The sequence below is a fragment of the Oreochromis niloticus genome, linkage group LG3 (assembly GCF_001858045.2).
Source record: "Oreochromis niloticus isolate F11D_XX linkage group LG3, O_niloticus_UMD_NMBU, whole genome shotgun sequence".
NCBI classification, from domain to species: domain Eukaryota; kingdom Metazoa; phylum Chordata; class Actinopteri; order Cichliformes; family Cichlidae; genus Oreochromis; species Oreochromis niloticus.
In genome coordinates this window covers 85,146,604-85,165,720 of record NC_031967.2, presented here as the reverse complement: position 1 = coordinate 85,165,720, position 19,117 = coordinate 85,146,604, and the positions used below count along the sequence as shown (strand labels likewise).

At 43.8% G+C, this 19,117-nt stretch overlaps 2 long non-coding RNA genes across 2 annotated transcripts; one reads left to right on the top strand and one right to left on the bottom strand.

The window, feature by feature from the left end:
• Positions 1-1,088: 1,088 nt before the first annotated feature.
• LOC109200010 (uncharacterized) lies at positions 1,089-10,862 on the bottom strand. Its single transcript, XR_003219349.1, has 3 exons — positions 10,138-10,862; positions 6,722-6,900; positions 1,089-2,443 (listed from the first exon to the last, which is right to left on the bottom strand). It is a non-coding gene; the product is annotated as an uncharacterized LOC109200010 (long non-coding RNA).
• Positions 6,991-10,997, top strand: LOC102081401 (uncharacterized). The gene is made up of 3 exons (XR_002060241.2): positions 6,991-7,114; positions 9,302-9,567; positions 10,880-10,997. It is a non-coding gene; the product is annotated as an uncharacterized LOC102081401 (long non-coding RNA).
• Positions 10,998-19,117: the final 8,120 nt, after the last annotated feature.

Genomic DNA, 19,117 nt, shown 5'->3' with positions numbered 1-19,117 from the left:
AAAGTCATTTCCATGTGCCGTTTATTTACTTTCAGGCTCTTTGAAGCTTCGCTGCCAAATGTGGAGGAAAAGTTTTATCTGGAGCTCTGCAGCAGGTATAAACTGATATTAATCTTTAATCTGTCAAAACTGAGAGCAAACAAAAGAACTGCTGTATAATGCCGTCCACCCACTTAGTTTAATTGGTCACATGACTGCATCATATGACTAAAATGCGTCGTTGTTTTCAAAGGGCTCAGTTTTTGCAGTCCAGATTGCAACATGAAAACTGCCTTTTCAAAAAGCTCAGTTTTCCTTGACCAAAAACGCCGTCTCAGTGTGGAGGCCAAAACGGAGAGAAAAAGAAGCTTTTAGAAGGAAAACGTATCAGTGTGGACATGGCCTCCGTCCTCTGCTCTGATCGGCTTCAGCTTTCTCTGCACCTCTGAAACCTGCTGCTGTCTGTACACCTCATGCTGTGTTTGCTGTTCTCTCAGAGAGTCAGGTGGAGGAGGGGCGGAGTCTGTCCGGCTGCCTGAGGACACTCAGGTGGAGTGGTGGCACCGTCCTGAGAAGCCTGACAAACAGGAGCAGCATCACAGAGTGAAAGAAAGACGAGCGTGTGAAAAGCGGACAGTTCAGCCTGACCCTTAAACGCCCCACAGACAGATACAGCTGTGTGGCCTGGAGCCAGGGAAACATCATGGATGGAGAATCGTGCTGCTCACAGTTACAGCTGTTTGTTCACTTTCACTTGGTTCTCTCTGCTTTCACTTATTATTTTATTGTGTTTCTGTGTGAAGCTGTCGTGTCTCCTCTGCAGGGATGGTTCAGGTCCAGGATCAAACATCAGGAACAGAAGCAGCTCCATTGATCCGACTCCTCTGATGGCTGATCAATCAGTTTGATCTGTTTGATTATTGATCAGTGATGTCAGAGTGGAGTCAGTGTGATGTTGTTGTTGTGTGTTTGAGACATTTAGTGTCCATGAAGGTCTCTGCTGCCGTAGATCCTCTGAACTGTGACAGAGGTCTCACTCTGGAGGAAACTCTCAGCACTTTCCAGCAGCTCCTCCATCATGGAGGACGTTCCCTCACTGTAACAGGTGGAGGAGAGGAAGCACAGGTGGATCCTCTGAGGAAGAGGAGCGTTCCTACAAACCACATGATCACATGACCAGAGGGGCGTGGCCTTCAGTGGCAGTAATAAAGGAACAGTCCACATGTGACACTTTGAAGGCTCCAACAAAGCAGACCTGTGATCACTTTAACTCAGTATGATGGATTGTTTGGATTCGTCTTTGTTTCTCTGGCTTTTCTTGTGTGTCTGTGTGTCTTTGTGTGTTGGATAGAGTCATGTGACCTGCCCAGGGACGACACATGAGCAGCTCAAATCTGGCAGGTTTCCATCTTCTGTTTTTATCCTGATGTCCATGAACATGAACTCTGTCCCTGTCAGATAAATCCAGATAAAAACAGCCGGTTACATTAAATCTGATCCAGTGTTGTTCTTCTTCTGTGGTGTTTGTGATGGAGCAGCTGCTCCTGATGTGTGTGAAGATGAAACCTGGGCTCCTGCAGCTTTCTTTGCTACAGAAAGTTACATTTAAGATGTTTAATGTCACATACAATGAAGTTTAGGACTCATTTAAACCAGCATGAACTAACAGTTGTATAAGGAAAGGGAAATAAATGAGACGTGAACACCAAGAAATAAGTGAAATGATGATGAAGAATGCAGAACTATAATTTAACCAAAACTAGATCCCCCAGAAACATCCTCAGAAATCCAAAGCTTGTCTCTAAGACCCAGAAGTAACACAGTCCACACTAGACTGTGGATCCACCACAGCCCTGCAGGACTGTTTGGACAATATGGTCTGGAGTGTATTCACAGAAGGATCAGACTTGGAGGGCCACACATCTGCTGTACTCTCATACATCTGCACTGAGAGTGTAACAACAACAAAGACAAAGTGTTCCCAAAGCAGAAGCCATGGCTCAACAGTGAGGTGCAGCTCTACTGAGAGCAGCGCCTTCAGATCAGGAGACCAACAAACCTACAAAGAGGCGTCTAATCTAAAGGCATCAAAGAATCCAAACGCAGATTCAAACAGCGCATCGAGGAACACTTTAACACAAACCAGAAACGTGGCAGGGATCAAGACACTCACTGGCTACAAGGACAATCGCACACAAACAAACTCCCGCACATCACCTCACCTGACACCATGAAGCAGTTCTTCGCCCGCTTTGACCAACAAAACAGTGACACCAACACCTATCCTGCGTTACAGAGAGGGACGACGCCCCCATCCAGCTGGAGCAGCATCAGGTCAGAGCCACACTGAGTCTATGCGAGGAAAGCAGCTGGTGCTGACGGTGCAGCCGGTGGAGGGCTTAAAGCATGTGCAGACCAACTAGCAGAGGTTTCACCACCATCTTCAACCTCTCACTGCTACAGTCTGTAGAAGGCAAACAGGTGGACAGAGGACGCCATAATTACAGCTCTTCACACAACCCTCACACATCTGGACAGAAGGAAACACGTACGTGAGAATGCTGTTTGTGGACTTTACCTTCAACACAGTTCAAGCCCACAAACTGGTTCATAAACTCAGCAACTTAGGACCCAGCAGCTCACTGTGCAGCTGGATACTGGACTTCCTGAGCAACACACCCCAGAACGTCAGGATGGGAGCCACACCTCCTCCACCCTCACTCTGAACGTGTGTCCTCAGTCCCCTCTTATACTCACTTTTCACCCATGACTGTTCTCCAATCCACACCAGTAACACCATTATAAATGTGCTGATGACACCACCATCATAGGACTGATGGACAACAACGATGATTCAGCTACAGAGAGGAGGTTCAGCATCTGAAGCAATGGTGTGACCACAACAACCTGCATCTGAACACAGCCAAGACCAAGGACATGATAATCGACTTCAGCAGAACAAAGGATCTGAGCACTCCACCCTCTACATTGATGGAGGAGGTAGAAAGGGTGGAGAGCTTCAAGTTCCTCGGAGTCCACATCTCGGCCGACCTTACCTGGTCCACAAACATCTCCCACCAGGTAGGGAAAGCACAACAAAGGCTGCACTTCCTCAGGAAGCAATGTCAAGCCCCAAAGCCTGCTAATTAATTTCTACTGCTCCACCATCGAGAGCCTTCTGACCTCCTGCTGCACCCTCTGCTTCAACTGCTGCACTGTGGAGGACAAGAGGAAACTGCAGCGCGTGGTGAGGGCAGCAGAGCAGCCAATCGGCACTTCACTAACCCCCCTCAGAGACATCTATACTGGCAGCCTTCAGCAGGAAGCATCATCATCAAGGACCCCTCCACACCTGGACACTCACTTTCCCACCTTCCCTCTGGTAAACTCTACAGGTCCAACAAAGACAAACAGACTCAGTAGAAGTTTCTACCTCCACCCTGATTGAAGGTTAACTGTGCTGTTAACACTCATGGACACTTACACTAGATTTATTTCTAACCAGTATTCATTACAGTAGAATTCCTGCCTCTATTTATAGAACTGTGTTCTTTTACAGCAGCAACCAGCATTCCTACCGCTTACTCAATGTGCAATCCCACCAATCACAGAGCACCTTATACTGACCTGATCCTCCTCTTTACACTCTACCTGCAGATATATCTATAGATTTGTTTCTGTATAGAACTTGTGCAGATCCTTTTGTTTACTTCATTTATTGTGCATCACACACATTCCCTGTGTAGGTACCTCTGAAACTTGTTCTTATCTTTATTTATCTTCTTCTATTATCCTGAGAATCTGAATGTAAACAGATACAAGCTGCCAATGGAGAGATGCCAAACTCCTCATTGTTCTGGTAACAGTGACAATAAAGATCTTCTATCTTATCCTGATAGAATTTCTATGAATTTCTGTCAAACTGTGGACTCACGGGACGAGTCTTCAGATGACGTCTCTGCTCATCGCAAGAACTCGAGCAACTAACCATAAACGTTCATCCTCTCTGTGTCTGACTTTTAGCCTCAAAATCACTTCATTTCATTTTCTTCTTTTCTTCTTAACATAGAAAATTCCATTATGAACATTTGGCTGCATATGAATATACTTCACTTTATGAAGCATCAACCATGCAGTTCATCTTCAGTTAGATTCACCATCAGCTCATTTTCACATCAACATCCACATAATGTCTTTTTGATTCAAACACACAGGAAAACTTTCTTCCCAGAAACAAATATATTCAGTATAATTGATTTGATTTCCATGTTTTTTTTTGTTTTTTTTTTTGTCTGTCCCATTTGGTTCTTAAGCCGTCAGAATTGTTGTCTGAAGACCAACAAGGATACCAAATGGATTTATTTTGCCAAATGGATCATCATGGCATTGCCGTATTGGTCCATTTGATCAAACTTTGTTGTTATTATTTATTTTATTTTCAGTTGTTACAGATGGGACAGACATGACTGGGGGATAGGAAAGGGAGAAAGAAAGAGAGGAAGGAAAAGAAAAACAGAAGGGAAAAGGGACAGTGAGAAAGGGCACTTACAAAGACAAAGAGAAAGAAAAAAAAGAATCTCCTGGATCACCTGTTGAGAGAAAAATAAGAGAAGACAAGCAAAAAAAAACCAAACAAAAACAAAGCAACATACTAAACACAACACCATCACGTTAATCTAGCTAAGTGTGAACAGCAGTAAATACTAAATATTGAAAGTTGTTGTGCAGCACGCAGGACAGACAGCGCACAATGTGCTTTGAAGTAGCAGCTAAGAAAGGTGTAGTTTATGTCTACGAACAGTGAACACCCGTGTGCACACCTGTGTGGATCAGCACGCTTGTATTCAAAAGGTTTCCCCATGTAACGGTCTGCTAGAGGGTGTGGAGGCCCATAGCCCCGTCCCCCAGGGCATGAAGCAGGCATGGAGGAGATCCAGGCTCCAGACATCCAGAGGCCCCAGAGTGCGAGAGCCCAAGGAGTACCACCGGAGGGGCATCCGTGCCACCCTCCTGGGAAGGGCTGAGGAGATCCCCAGACGAGGGGTCACCCAGTAGCCACGGAGCAGAAGCCAGAGGGGGCTGCACCGGCGTGCCCGCCGGCTCTGCCGGCAGCCAGCTGCGCCAGAGTGAACCGAGTTGCAGGCCCCGAGGCCGGAGGCCCGAGGGCCCCTTTGCCCCGGAAGAGGCCTGACCGAGCGACAGGCACCAGGCCCCGCCAAGTAGCCACCGGGAGTGAGCTGGTGCATACCTGAGCGCCCAGCCCCGGACACCAAGAACCACCAATGCACCAACCCCTGAGGGCATCAGTTACCAGCAGGGAGTGTGGTGAGGGGAGATAGGCCTCCACACTTGGAGACTTTGATTTGATTTGATTTCCATGTTAATGTTAGATTAGTGGCTCCTCCATCCTTTCCACACAGACTCTCAGTGTGGGGCCTACAGAGTTATTATCATAGTTTCTTATTCGTTGCTTTGGTTAAACTTATACCTGATTGTATTCTAAACAGTTTCAGTCAGTTAAGCAGGATTAACTATCAGCACAATCACATATGAATTATGACTCTATTGTTAACTCTGAATATCCTGTCTTTTATCAGGATGGAGTTCTGGCACATGTAGGAATGTTTAGTTTGTTTTAGAGTTTAGAAATGTGTTAAGATAGAATGTAGAATTATGGTAGAGACACTGACACTGCCCTGGATATAAATAAACGCCTGACTGTGTCATGAATTTAGGAGTAGATCTTAGGAGACCCTCCCCAGTTGAACTGTGAAAGTAAGACAAAGAGGAGTTTATGCCGAGTGGAAATTCCCCAGAGGATACCTGTGTGGGGGTCTCAACATTTAACTTGGTAACTGTGGTCTGGAGGGGAGATGGTATTTATGGCCCCTAGGAAGAGACACACACCCACAGTGTTTTAACTGATATACTCACACATCCACATGCACACTCACTCACGTGCACTCACACATACACAGGTAAGCACATACATTCACTCTCGTGCACACACAGGCACTCACGTGCTCGTGCACATAGACACAGACACAGAGTTTGCAGCACACATGGGGATTTATGATGGGGTCGCTCCTATAAAGCTGGGTGGAACTAACAAAGGGGTGAAGATTGTTGCAGAGGGACACCGGCCTCGTCTTCCCTTCTAGAAGTGCATGCTTAAATGAAGATGAATAAAGATGAATAAAGATTTTGTAAAAATAACTACTGAAGTTCCGGTGCCGTTTCTGGATCCCTCGACGAATCAAAGAACCGGGGCGAAACTGATTTCGCAACACACATTTGTTATCTTCCAACATTCCTGCAGCCACACAAACACTAATCTCTCAAAGCTGAGTCTACACACACAACATCTACACATTTAAATCATGTCAATTATTCTCATTCAACATATTCATTAAACTTCTGATTCAGAATGAAGATGATTTACTAATATCACTTCATATCATTGTAAACACAACAGCCTAAATGTTAAAACCTTTTTATTTCTCTCAGAGGCAATAAGAGGTGAGGGGGGGGACGTCTGTCTCTCTCTGTCCCACCTCTCTCAACAAGGGCTCATTAAATTCATCCCACTTTCATCATTCATTAAAAACATATTTATGCTGACTATGTGATGTAATGCAAGAACAGTAGAGGTGAATGGATGGATAATACAATAATAAAATGTCATATAATAACTGCAGCTGTCAGCAGGCGCAGAGCAGCTGAACTAGAACAGCAGTCGTACATTTATTTACAAACCCCACGTGTACAGGGCAGGATGTGCAATGGTCCAGGGGAAAAGGGACAAAGTCCAACACTCGCTCCGCTCACTCGCTCCTCTCGTATTTGTTTTCAGCACACTCACTCTCACTCCACTCCACGCCACCAGGGAAACAGATCGGGGTCACGGACGAGTCCGAGAACCTGAGCACAAGAGAACAGCGGTGAGCATAAACAGAGTAATCACACGACAAACGGGGTTTATCGGGGCTGTACTGACCAGAGTGAGTCCACCACCCAGCGAAGAAACCTTCTGAGCCTCAGCTTAAACAGCCCAGGAGTCCAGGTCATCAGGTAGATTCACGGCAGGTGCGTGGGCCAAGGGCGGAGCCCAGCTGAGCTCCGCCCAGGCAGACAGGTGAGAGACAGGAGAGAGAGACATATAACCATAGTATGCTAATAGCAAATTCTTTTATCAGGTTTAAAGTGAGATCCTGCTTTAAGGGCAGCTTCATCTGCTGGTAATGACAGATGTTTCTAGTATATCAGGCTTGGCCAACATTACAGGGACTTACTTGCAGAGACCCACGAGCTCCAAACTTGGTGCTTTATGATTGGTGCAGATGCTCTAAGCTACTATTAACCAATAAGAACCACGGGGTCAGGGGTCACTACAAGAACTTATCAGCCACCAACTTGTATATATAACTTTACTCACACTTGTAAAACTCTTAGAGTAGAATTCAATGGGGCAGAGTGACCTGAGCACAGGCCCACTCTGTGACACTCAGAGCTTTGTGGAGATCATCTGCAGGTGCACGTACTGGGAGTATTGGACACAGTGCATGTACAGCCAGCTTGCAGCCACTTTGCCACCACTTTAGGACAATGTTTACAGTAGACTGAGCCACACTGACTTTGAGCAGTCATTGTGCTGCTGCATGGCTGATGGCACTGTCCCTGCAGCTGTCAGGGACAAGAAGAACCACTCAGCTACCTCAGCCAAGCCAAGACTGTGCTGATGTTGTGACCTGAGACCAAGACACTAACAGGATGTCTGTAGTTGTTGTTGTCAGTGTGTGTGTGTGTGTGTGTGTGTGCATGCGTGCGTGTGTGTGTGTGTGTGTGTGCATGCGTGAGTGTGCGCGTGTGTGTGCGTGCGTGTGTGTGTGTCTGTGTGTGTGTGTGTGTGTGTGTGTGTGTGACTTTTACTGCTACCTTTCATTACATAATTACCAACAAGAATAAACTGTTAGTTACCACCAAAGAACAGCTCACTTCCAGATGTTAGCTGCCAAAAGATTTTGTCAAATGTTTATGTTTATTATCAACTTATTTTTTATTTTCCAACCTAAATATCACCTGCTTTAAAGCAGCCTGGTTGTCTAGCAGTACTAGTTTGTGTCACTAGATGGCAGTGTAGGCTTTGGTGTGTGTTTGATCACTTTGTGTTTGTCTGTTTCTGGTGTGATCACAGCTGAGACGTGTTTGGTTCTGTGGGCCTTTCAGTTTCATCTAAAACCTCCTGAAAGTCTGAATAATCGTCTCCTTCGCTGAGATCAGACAAAAGCACTAACTAACAATAACGACTAGTAAGTGCCTCAGTTAGCAGAAATTACAGTCAGAGATGAGTATTTATGAAACCTCAGAGAAATCAAACTTCATAACATTTATAGAAGCAGAATTATCCTGTATGTTCATCATCTGAAACATTATTATTATCTAAATACTTCATTAATCATGTTCTAAGTAATAAACCTATAATTTACAACCATAACAGCTCCTAAATAACTGCTCTGTCTGTGATGTAATACTTTAGACATATAAACTGCTGTCACTGATGATGTTCTGAACTTATTGATCCAGATCTTTTAAATCTGTCTTAATGTAACCGGCGTGTTCCTACGTTGTGTCTGACAATGAAAGGGTGGGTGGAGCTAACCCTCTTCCCTACTGTTTGCATTTGGTTGTAGGAGCTGCAGCGAGCAAGTTAATGACTTGGAGCTCTTTGTTTCTTTGACACAACTTCCAAGCTAGCAAGAGTGATCTCTTCATGCTAGCATAGACTGTGCCTGTAACACATCTGTGGCACACACTTACTACACATTTACAGCATCTAGTAAAGACACAATGATGACAATGATTGAACTAAAAACACAATCAGAGACATCAGGGTGGCTAAATATACATTATATGTGTGTTGTACAGTGTTGGGAAAGAAATGACACCGACCTCTCCCACAGGGGGATTGTAGAAAAGGGGAGGGGCCAAAGGGGTACCCCAAGATTTACAGGGTTGCACCAAAGAAGAAGAAGAAGAATGAGGAGGGGCTCCAACTGATAATAAACATAAGTGCAGACTTGGAGGTCCTGAAAGTATAAAAGGAACAGTTTGGGTCTGGTTCCATTAATAAACTACATACTAATGCTCACTATTGTGTCGTTATTATAAAGTGCGACTAAATCCTCCCTCTGGATGGGAAGAGTCCACGTGTCAGTATTCAGACACCTGGCTTGGGTTTCTGCAGCTAATGTGTCACCTGTGAGGACTCTGAGACAAACCCACAGCATGCAGGTCATTTCTACATCTGTTGGTGTGTCCTCAGTTTCCCAGCATGCCTTGGCTGTGCTCATGGAAGTGAATGAGGGGGAAAGATCTGTCCTGCTGCCCTGTCAGTACTCGGATTTCATACCTGGTGATCTCAGAGGACAAAAGCAGCGTTACAGCGGCGCACATCGATGAGAGCTGATGCTCTCAACACTTCAGACCTCCGCCTGTCTCTGAGAAAACCAACAATGGCTGTCAGCAGCAACTACACCTGCTCCACCAGTGCTGGGAGAGAAGAGCTGAGACTGACAGCTCTTTGTACAGGTCAGTACTGCAGAGGTCAGAGGTCAGTTTGCTGACAAACCATTTAAAAACATTTTTGAGCTAAAATCCATGGAAGTCACAGAGGAAAGAAGAGACACTGCAGAGAGGATCCAGAATATTTGATGTTTTCTGATGACAGTTAAAGTTTCCAGCTATCAAAAAGTGTAACAGCGCAGCCTTCATGTCCTTTCAGTTCTCCATCATTAATGATGACTGTCCGTTATAAATCATGTTGGCTAGTTTTCTAACTCAGTCCATGTCTCCACAGCAAACTTCTGTGCCACACTTTCTGTGCTGAGTCTTCAGGGATTCTTTTCACTTGGTGCTGAACTAACTTTAATGAATTCGGCTCCAAAGAAACCCCAGCCCTCCCTAAACAAGGCTAACAAGCAATGCAACAACTCTTTGGGCTCTCTGTAGTGTAGCTATTAATCACAATCAGCTTTACTGACCACAGATATGCACACATGACACCTTCATGACAGACACTTACTATATGCACAGCATCTGCATGAGGACTGACTATAAATATCTACAGAGCCACTTCCTCTCTCTGCTGGTGGTACATACCTGTCCTTCCATCATGGCTGCTCTCCTTGCTCCTCCTCTTCCTCTGCTTTCTGCTGTCTGAGGTTTTCACTAAGTACACGGTCAGTCGTGGCTGATGTCTGTGGTCTGGTCCTGAACAGTGGTTCTGCTGACACTTACTGGTCCTCTGACTCGTTCCTTCCTCGTGTCAGTGCTTTCAGTCTTCTCCTTTGGCGAGCTCATTATCCCAGCTGGGTATCTGATCAGGGCGGCAAGGCGCAGGTGTTGATTGGCCACAGTCAGATCCACCTACAAGCATCTTTGAGGGAAACATCCTGGTGGCAAAAGAAGCTGAAAGTCACTGTAGAGTGTAGCTAGCATACAGCTAAAGCTAAGTCATTTCAAAGAGTTCTGTTCAATTCTAGTTATCAGTCACGTCTGAGCAACAACAGGAAGTGCTGTGGACTTTTGGAGGAAACAGAAAGTTCATGTTGATGTCACAGCTCATTGCTCGCCCAGATCTTTGCACATCTGTAGAACTTTGCTGCAGAATGCAAAGCACACGTGGCTACAGGAAGAGTTTCAGCTCAAACTTTGTTGGTTGGGAGCTGAACATGAGAAATCCTCAACACCAAGACTGATCACAAACACACAAAGCCCCGGGTCCACTCCACAAACTGTGTCTCATTCAAACACAACGTGACCAAACAACTATGTTAATAAGGTGAAAGCTGGTCTGAAGTCATTAGTGACCATCACCTCCTCTGTCTCCACCGGCCTGCAGGCCTTCACCTCCTCATTCATCCACAGTCTGCCTCCCTCTGCTCCATCAGCTGACGTCCTCTGTACAACTACCTGCTGTGTGCACATCTTTGATTTCTTCTTCTTATCCTGCAAAGCTCAAACGTCACTATAATACAAAGACATTTCAGAAATGCTGCACTGAGTGAAAGATAACAGCAGTGACCTAAATGAGTCTCCAGCGTATTCAAATAGATTTTCTGTGAAGCATCAAAATCAAACTTTTGTTTCTCATCCTTTCAGTTTTGTGCTCGTGCTGTTAGTCTGAGAAGCTCCTTGTTTGAAGTCAGCTCAGGATCATAAAGACTTCAAATCTATTTGATGCCTGAGTAACTTCCATACGCAGAAACATCTGGATCAAATCCACACTGAATGTTTATGTGACACATTTAAAAGAAGTCTGTGTTGTTCACAGTCGTGCTTGTACAGAGTGCTGACAGCTGACAGGACCTAACAGAAATAATGTGTCTGTGCTGAATGAGACACTAACATAACACATGATGATGAGTCTGTGATGGGAACACTGGTTCTTTCAGTCACTGGTGTCCTCACTCCAGTCCATGTCAGCTGGAACTAATGATTTGGATCTTATTGTGTGAATGTTGTTGGATCTGTTCACATATTTGATTAAAAACAGTTTTATCTAACGTGGTCAGTTCATATTTTAATAAGTGTTCATTGTTATTATGGGCTGTAACAGGCTGACTGTGTTACAGAGGATTTCATCCTTTGTCCATCAGGACAGTCAGACAGAAATCTGCTTCCTGTTCCCAGTGTGAGCGTTTGTCAGCCTCACTGATAGAGGACGGCTCTCTCACAGTGTGCAGACATATTTAATGAGTTACTGCTAACAGTCACAGTTCATCACAGCAGCTGTTTAATATGGACGTGAAAGAAGAAGAGATCCAACATGTCCTCTGATCTGGACCCACAGCACTGATCACAGAGTCTGTTACACAGACTGACCGTTCTGTGGTCAAACATGAAGCGTGACCTCTGACCTTTATCTACAGTGTTTCAGTCTACTTGAACTTTTTACATTGAGCCTCATGATCACTGTGATAACATGTGATCATTCAGCCCCACGAGTTCATGGATATACTGGAGGAAATGCATCTTTATTAGAAGGACCAGACTCAGACCTCACACAGGATGATGGGGCCGAGGAGCAGCTCTTTACTCACATCTACTGCTTTTATGTCCTTTTGCTGCTTAATAAAGTTCAGCTTTCTTCTCCTGCAGATGCTTTGACAAGTCGTTTGCTGTCCCCATGACTCAGGACCAACAACGTCGGTGCAGCACTGACCTGCAGCCGTCTGTCTGAAGGCCTGAAACTCCTCCCACGCTGATCACAGGTGAGCATGGTGACCTTCAGTCAGGGAAACCTGTGATTGTTTCAGCTCAGCTGTTGGACAGTAAAGAACTCCAGCCAACCTCCAGCAGGGAGAAAGTGTCTGTATAATGATTGGTTTTCTCTGAGAGTGATCACAGATCCCTGCAGGGTGACTGAACACTCGCACACACTTCCAGCTGTGGAGGCGCAGTGATGGCGCCCTGCAAACATGAATGAACCCTGTGCACTTTGTTTACATGCTGCTTTATGGTCTTTGCTGTAACTGAACTTCATGTCTCCTGAGCACGACCCCGGCGCTCTCCTCCTGTTACAGGATGTGATGTGTCAGATGGGAGCGTGCCCGTGGGGATCTGTGATGTTCAAGGTCAGGACGTGTTTCAGCCTCTGCTGGCGTTGATGTCACAGAAGAGTTAAATCCTTCCTGTTTCATCGTCCTCGTCTTCTGACAGCGAGCAGAGACGTGTCTGTGATAGCGTTTGGTCGTGTCGACGTTTCATTTGATGAACAGTCCTGATGCATTGTGATTGGTGAAACTGGAGACTTGCTCCGCCTCCCACCTCGTCCATCATCTTCCTGTGTGTTGTCCCAGTGTGTGTTTGCTTTGATGTGGATGTCACAGAGTCCTTCACTGATGCAGACGCCTCCTGTCTGTGTGGCTGCTGCTGCTCTGTCTCTAGTTTCTCTGCTTTAGCTTTGTTTTCTCAGTCTGGAGGAAATGGCTGTAATGCCCCCCTCATGCCTACTTTAGGCCCCGCCCACAGGGTAGACAGCCAGACTGTGACATCATCATGTGACACAACCTATTGAGTTAAATCTTTCTGTACTTCCTGTTTAGTGACCTCATCATTTAGCACAGCCTCATTAAATCTGCAGTATTTAGATAGTTTACTGGGTCCTGTCCTCACCATCAAACATACTGGTTTGTGTCCTCACACAGTGATGGTTCTGTACTACAGTCACTGGTCCCATAGAGTTCTTTCCCAGGTGGTGTTTTTAGAGCTCTCATGGACCCGGGACATGAAGGTGATGTAAGTGGCCCAGAGCTCTGAACCCAGTTCTGCTGGGTCCACGGTCGGTCTGAGTGCACAGCTGAAGTTAAATATACAGGATATAAAGTGAACCTGCAAACTAAACTGCATGCTGCTCTGGATGATAAACTCCTGGAGTTTAGAAACCAGATCCTGAATGAAGAAGTTGCTGAGCTCAGAAGTTTTATGATTGTGAACCAGAATATGTAATCTTTCCAAAACTCCTTTCTGCTCTGGAAGAAACACTAAACTCACATGGTTTCAATAAAGGTATCGTCTCAAAGTTTAATCACACACTGACACTGTACTCATCAGAACAGTCGAGGGACGAGAAGATTGTGATTGGAAGATTGGAAGGAAGATTGTGAAAGTGAAACATCAGAAAGTGATTGGAAAAGTGCTCGGGCTCGTGCTCGCACTACATTTATGAACATCTCAGATGAATCCAGCACAGATGGTTAATGAGGATATATGTGACAGTGCTGGGATGAATACATAGAATCAAATATACCTGATAACTGTGGAAAGTGTTCATAAGCTAAAGGAACATTATTTTATTGTCTGTGGCAGTGTAGGGAAATTCCACGGCTTTGGAAGATGTGGGAACACTGAGTGGAAACATCCACTCTAAGTGAATGTTATTGGATCCCAAACTTTTCTGGATGGGACTGAAAAACATGATTGTATTTCACAGATCGAGCACCAATCAGGAGAAGGAATAAGCTCCAGTTTAAAAAGCAGAGCTCGGAGAACACACACACAGCTTTCATCACTCGTGTCAACAATCTGGATATGACAAGTTGTTGAGTGAAGCTGCAGCTCTGAGCAGTAATATGCACATTTCTGATTGGCTCTGTCATCTTATGAATTGATGCATTTTCCTGTTTGTTTTGGATCAGAGTGACATTTGTTCAAACGAGGAGCATCCACAGCTTTTCTTTGTTCTGCTAATACAGCCTGACTATTGTGTAAATGTAGAAGATGTGCTGATTTATGGCTGTGTGCTGTTCACATGGAATACAACACTGTACAGTGAGGTTTCTAAGAGCAAACACAGGAAGTGACCTCACACAGTGTGTGTCAGCTACACAGTAGTGTATCAGTGACTGCTTCAGGAAGTTTTAACTAAACCCTGGGACTAGCAAATCCATGTTTGGATATTTACGTAATTTCATTCACACAACATCTTCAATGATAACATAACAGAGTCTGAATGAAGCTCAGGTGTTGATGCTGCTCCCTGATTGGGAGAATGTGCAGGGACAAGCAGGGGGCCTCTTCTCTCTCTCTGCATCTCACCAGTCTCTCACACCTCTCTTGCAGCAGAATCTCTGTTGGGAACTAGGGCAGGTCCAGGGTGTCTGTACACAGGGAAATGACGACCAAGGGGCACTAGATTATTTGTATCCTAGCCACGATTGCACTGATACAGGTCAAACAATGATCCAGCGAAGAGAAATTTCACTTCTTCCCTTCACTAGAGGCCAGTTAATGAGACACAGGTGTTACCCATCTCCCAGTTAAGTAGGCCAAGGGTGGGAGCCCACAATAAACTCCGCCCACGCAACAGAGGGAGAGAGAGAAAAGAGGGAAAACACATTACCAAAACCCACATGTAGCAGAAGATTTCTCAGGCAGATCTGCTGGACCATGACACAAACAGTCTTTCAGAGCTGAGCCGTTATCAGTGTGTTCACACTGCAGCTAGAACAAGGTTTCATGTCTCCACACGTCGGCATGTGAACTTTACTCTGACTCAGTAATGACACACACAGAGCTGAGCCCCTCCCACCCAAGTGAAGCTCAGCACAGGTGGGATCTTCAGGAAGCAGCTCACCTGTGTGTCCGTGTTTAGTGTCCTGGTGTGGAGTGGAGCTTGTTGTTGGTGTGTGAAGAAACTGTAAGTTTGCTTTGTTTCCTCCTTTAACAGTTTGTCTTTAGGAACTTTACTGTTTGTTCAGCTCATGTTTGATGTCTTCACACAACAAACTGTGTGTTTGTATTTCCGGTCTCTCCATTAAAGTCAGTGTGTAATGTTTCCTGTCTAACATCAGCTGTGTGCAGCTTAGTTCAGCACAAACCTGCCGCTCCATAGTTCACGGTAACGGACTCACAGCTGGACCAACGAGGCCGAGTGTGTCCGCCACTCTGAGCTACGTTCATGTTTGTGTACTTGTAGTTTGTACTTTGTGAGTTCACTCAGAGCACAGAGGACGCAGTGTACACGATGATATCACAGCTCAGTTGCAGTGTTTTTCTCGCCTTTAAGTCTTTTACTGTGTTATAAAATAAACATATATCCTTAGTGCTTATTTTGTGATTATATTGTTTTATGTATTTTAGTAATAAAGGCTTGTAAAGCAAGGCTATTTTTGACTCACAAACTAAGTTCTCAGCCAGACTGAAAAACAGGAGGTTAGTGTAGAGCTGTACAAACATATTAATAAATACAGGAAACCACACACAAAAGAAGAGGAACTAGTAACATACAAGGAGTTGTTTATATCGAAACTATGTGTGACGTGTAAAGTACCAAAATAACACCTATATGTGACACATTTTTAGCTTCTAATGTTAGAGATTCTGCTTTGGACTGTGCAGGGCTCTCTCTTCCGGAAGATGATTGAATAAAGAATTATAAATGTTTTGACCAGTCCTGAGTCGGGTTTTCTCTGTTCTATCACGGGGATAAAAGAATCGGGTTTAATATTTGGTTTTTCCGCCCCATTTCCTTTGCAAAAGAGAGAACAAATGTGGCCGACGGTTGGATCTAAAATGAGGCGAACAGAAGGCCGGTCTAAAAAGATTTACAAGTAAGCACAAGCCTGTTCAAAAAAGCAAATTGTGCATATTGGATGAATTCTAAATTATATGTTCGCTGAGTTGACGATCTTAACTATTAAATTGGCTCAGTAGTGGTAAAACTAAATTTCTGAGAATAAAGGTAAAGCTTTGGGGTAACAATAATGAAATTTTGAGAATGACAGTACTGAGTTAAAGGAAATATGGTATTTCATGGTGAAAGAGAAAAAGAAGTTAATGTGTGTGTTAAGAAAACACAGTAAAATAGGTAATTGGTTATTTCTTGGAGGGCCTTAAGTTCCTATTGGTTATAAGGTTGGTCCTACATCGACTAAAACCTGCTATTTTGATTTTTGTTTCAAATTAATGTCAGTTATTTTAGGACAGAAGTTAGACTTCTTCTAGTAAGTGCATAAGTTCAGGGGTGGGAACCCCCTACCTTTTACAGACTTGTAAAAGGACCCTGCGGCGTCAGTATAATTCCAGTTGGTGACTGGAAGGACTTGGGACCCTTCTTAATAACCAGTGATTGAAGAATCACTTTGCCGTTCAGAACGGCATATGCACTTTTTTGGGCAGCAAAGGTTGGACCTTGGGCGTTATATTAAAACAAACTTTGTTATGACACATGAACACTGCTGCAACTATGAATGAAGATCAGGAATTTAGGGGTTTCAAAAAACGTTGAAACCAAGCACACCATTGTTTTTCTTGTGACATTACCAATAAGTTTGATGTGTCACATGGCCCTCTTCCTATTGAAAAAACAAAAGTTGTATCCAAGGTGGCCGACTTCTAATTGGCCACCATAGTCACCACCCATTTTGAGGAGTTTGCCCCCTCACATATACTAATGTGCCACCAATATTTTTTCATCACTGTAGTGACTGTTGTGGTAAATTATTATAGCCACTGTAGAGGCTATATTAATTTATTAAAGTTCTCTCTTTCTCTTATATTTAATATAACCACACTATGGATGGACAAGCGCCTGTTTTTATGCGTTTTTGTTGGTAACAACGAGTGTAAGGGCAGTATAGCACAGTATAACAATTGAAAGACAACATCCTACATAATACCACATAGTATTAGGTAGCGTGGCTCTGCCGTCATCTTGTTTGTTTGGCACATAAACCTTTCACAATAAAGCTCAAGATCCTGTTGAGACTTTTCAAAATAAACGGAATCCAGTGAAAGAGGATGCAGAGTGTTTACGGGTGAGAAGCAAAAAAGAGCCGTCAGGTGCTAAAAAATAAACCTTAGACTCAAACGTTAGAACAGGCTTTTCCCCGCAGCACACCGTGTAATAAATACTCACAAAGAAAATACAAAGAACTTATGTCAAAAAATGTATCGTTTCATGCATTGGTCAAAACATTCGATTCCAGGTACACGACTCCCCACTGGAAACAGTTCACACAATTCGAGTTCTCCGAGATTCACAGAATTGACAGAAAATGTTACATTTCTGTGATTTATATCATTATTGGGATGGTAGATGTCTTATATCGGGATATGAGATTTTGGTCCTATCGCACACCCCTACGATCACCTCTGCTCTCCTGCTCACTAACTGCAGCTTGAGCGTGGTCGCTGGTCCACCTACTGTCAGACTTACACATCTGTTTGACCATAAGCAGTTATAGTGTCAACAACTGTTGGAGGTTGGAGGTCTTTATAATTACAGTGCAGGTGGATGTATAGATGTAGTAAAGAATTGAATTAAACCTGTTGGCTTCTGTCTGTTTAAAAATCCTTTGTTATAAATGTTATAACAATATAAATGTTTGTTATATTGAATCTGCTTCAACAGGAAGTAATTACAACAACAACACAAGTTTTTGCATTGTTTATTCACGCTGACTTCATTAGACCAAATAAAATTATTATATTAAATTAGTGAAACCATTAACAGATAATTAGATATTAGTTATCAGGTATGTCTAAGGCAAAGTGAGATGTTGACACAGAAGAATCATGTTAGAAATAAATAAAACGAATGTAGATGAATGTAGTATTTATTTTCAAAATGTTTTAATCAGATTTAGTATAAAAAGTCATAATTACTTGTACTCTAAAATGATATGTTCCTATATAATAATACCAAATAATAGTTATCAATTTCTGTTTGTACACAGACTTAACTCAAAGAACATATGTCAGTCTCACTGTCTGTGTGTTTGACCTCAGTTGTCCCTCTAATAGACTCATTTCTAATGGTGTCCGTGTTTGTCACTCCCAATACAACTCTGCCACCTCCACATTTTGGGGCAGACAGTACGTAACACAGAGCTGTAACTCTTAAAATTCTCCTCCTTTTTAAATCAAAAATTCACAGTTAGGAAAAAAACAACCAACAACAAAAAATCAAAACAATATCCTTATGTCAAGGGGAAATTGTACCCTAGTAGTCAGTATAATCTTTTAATAATATAAGTTTACTTATGGTACTGCATGTAATCATTTGTGTTTAGAAGTATATAGTTGATGGCATATTGAAAGAATGTCTCATCCTAAGAGGTCTGTGTAGCATGAAGAGGGGGGTGCGTTCACTCCTCTTCAGAGTGCTCTGGCTTTCACACCCACACCCACATCCTGTGAGTGTGGGAAAGGGGCATACCTTCTTTTATTGTTTTATGATAGGATAAACGTATCTATGTCTGTTTTACTCTAAGTGCCTTTTGTTTAGATGAACTGCTGGACTTCCAGACCAGCAGGTTTAGGGAAGTCTTCATGGGGTCACACTTTGACCCCCCCCACACACACACACATGTACGAATCCACATCCCAATGTAATGACCAAACACACCCACCGATGTATATAAATAAAGACCAGGGCAGTGGCAGGGCGCGAGTCTCGGAGCCCTCACTTCCATGCGAGAGTTCTGTCACCGCCCTTGCTGCAAGTAAAAAAAGTGTGTTTCTCCTCTCTGATTCGAAGCTGAAGAAGTGTCTTAGAATACATCTTTTGACACCTTGTGTTGCCTCATCCACCTTCCTTTTGTTTTCTGTCCACATTACCATACTTAGAGAGACA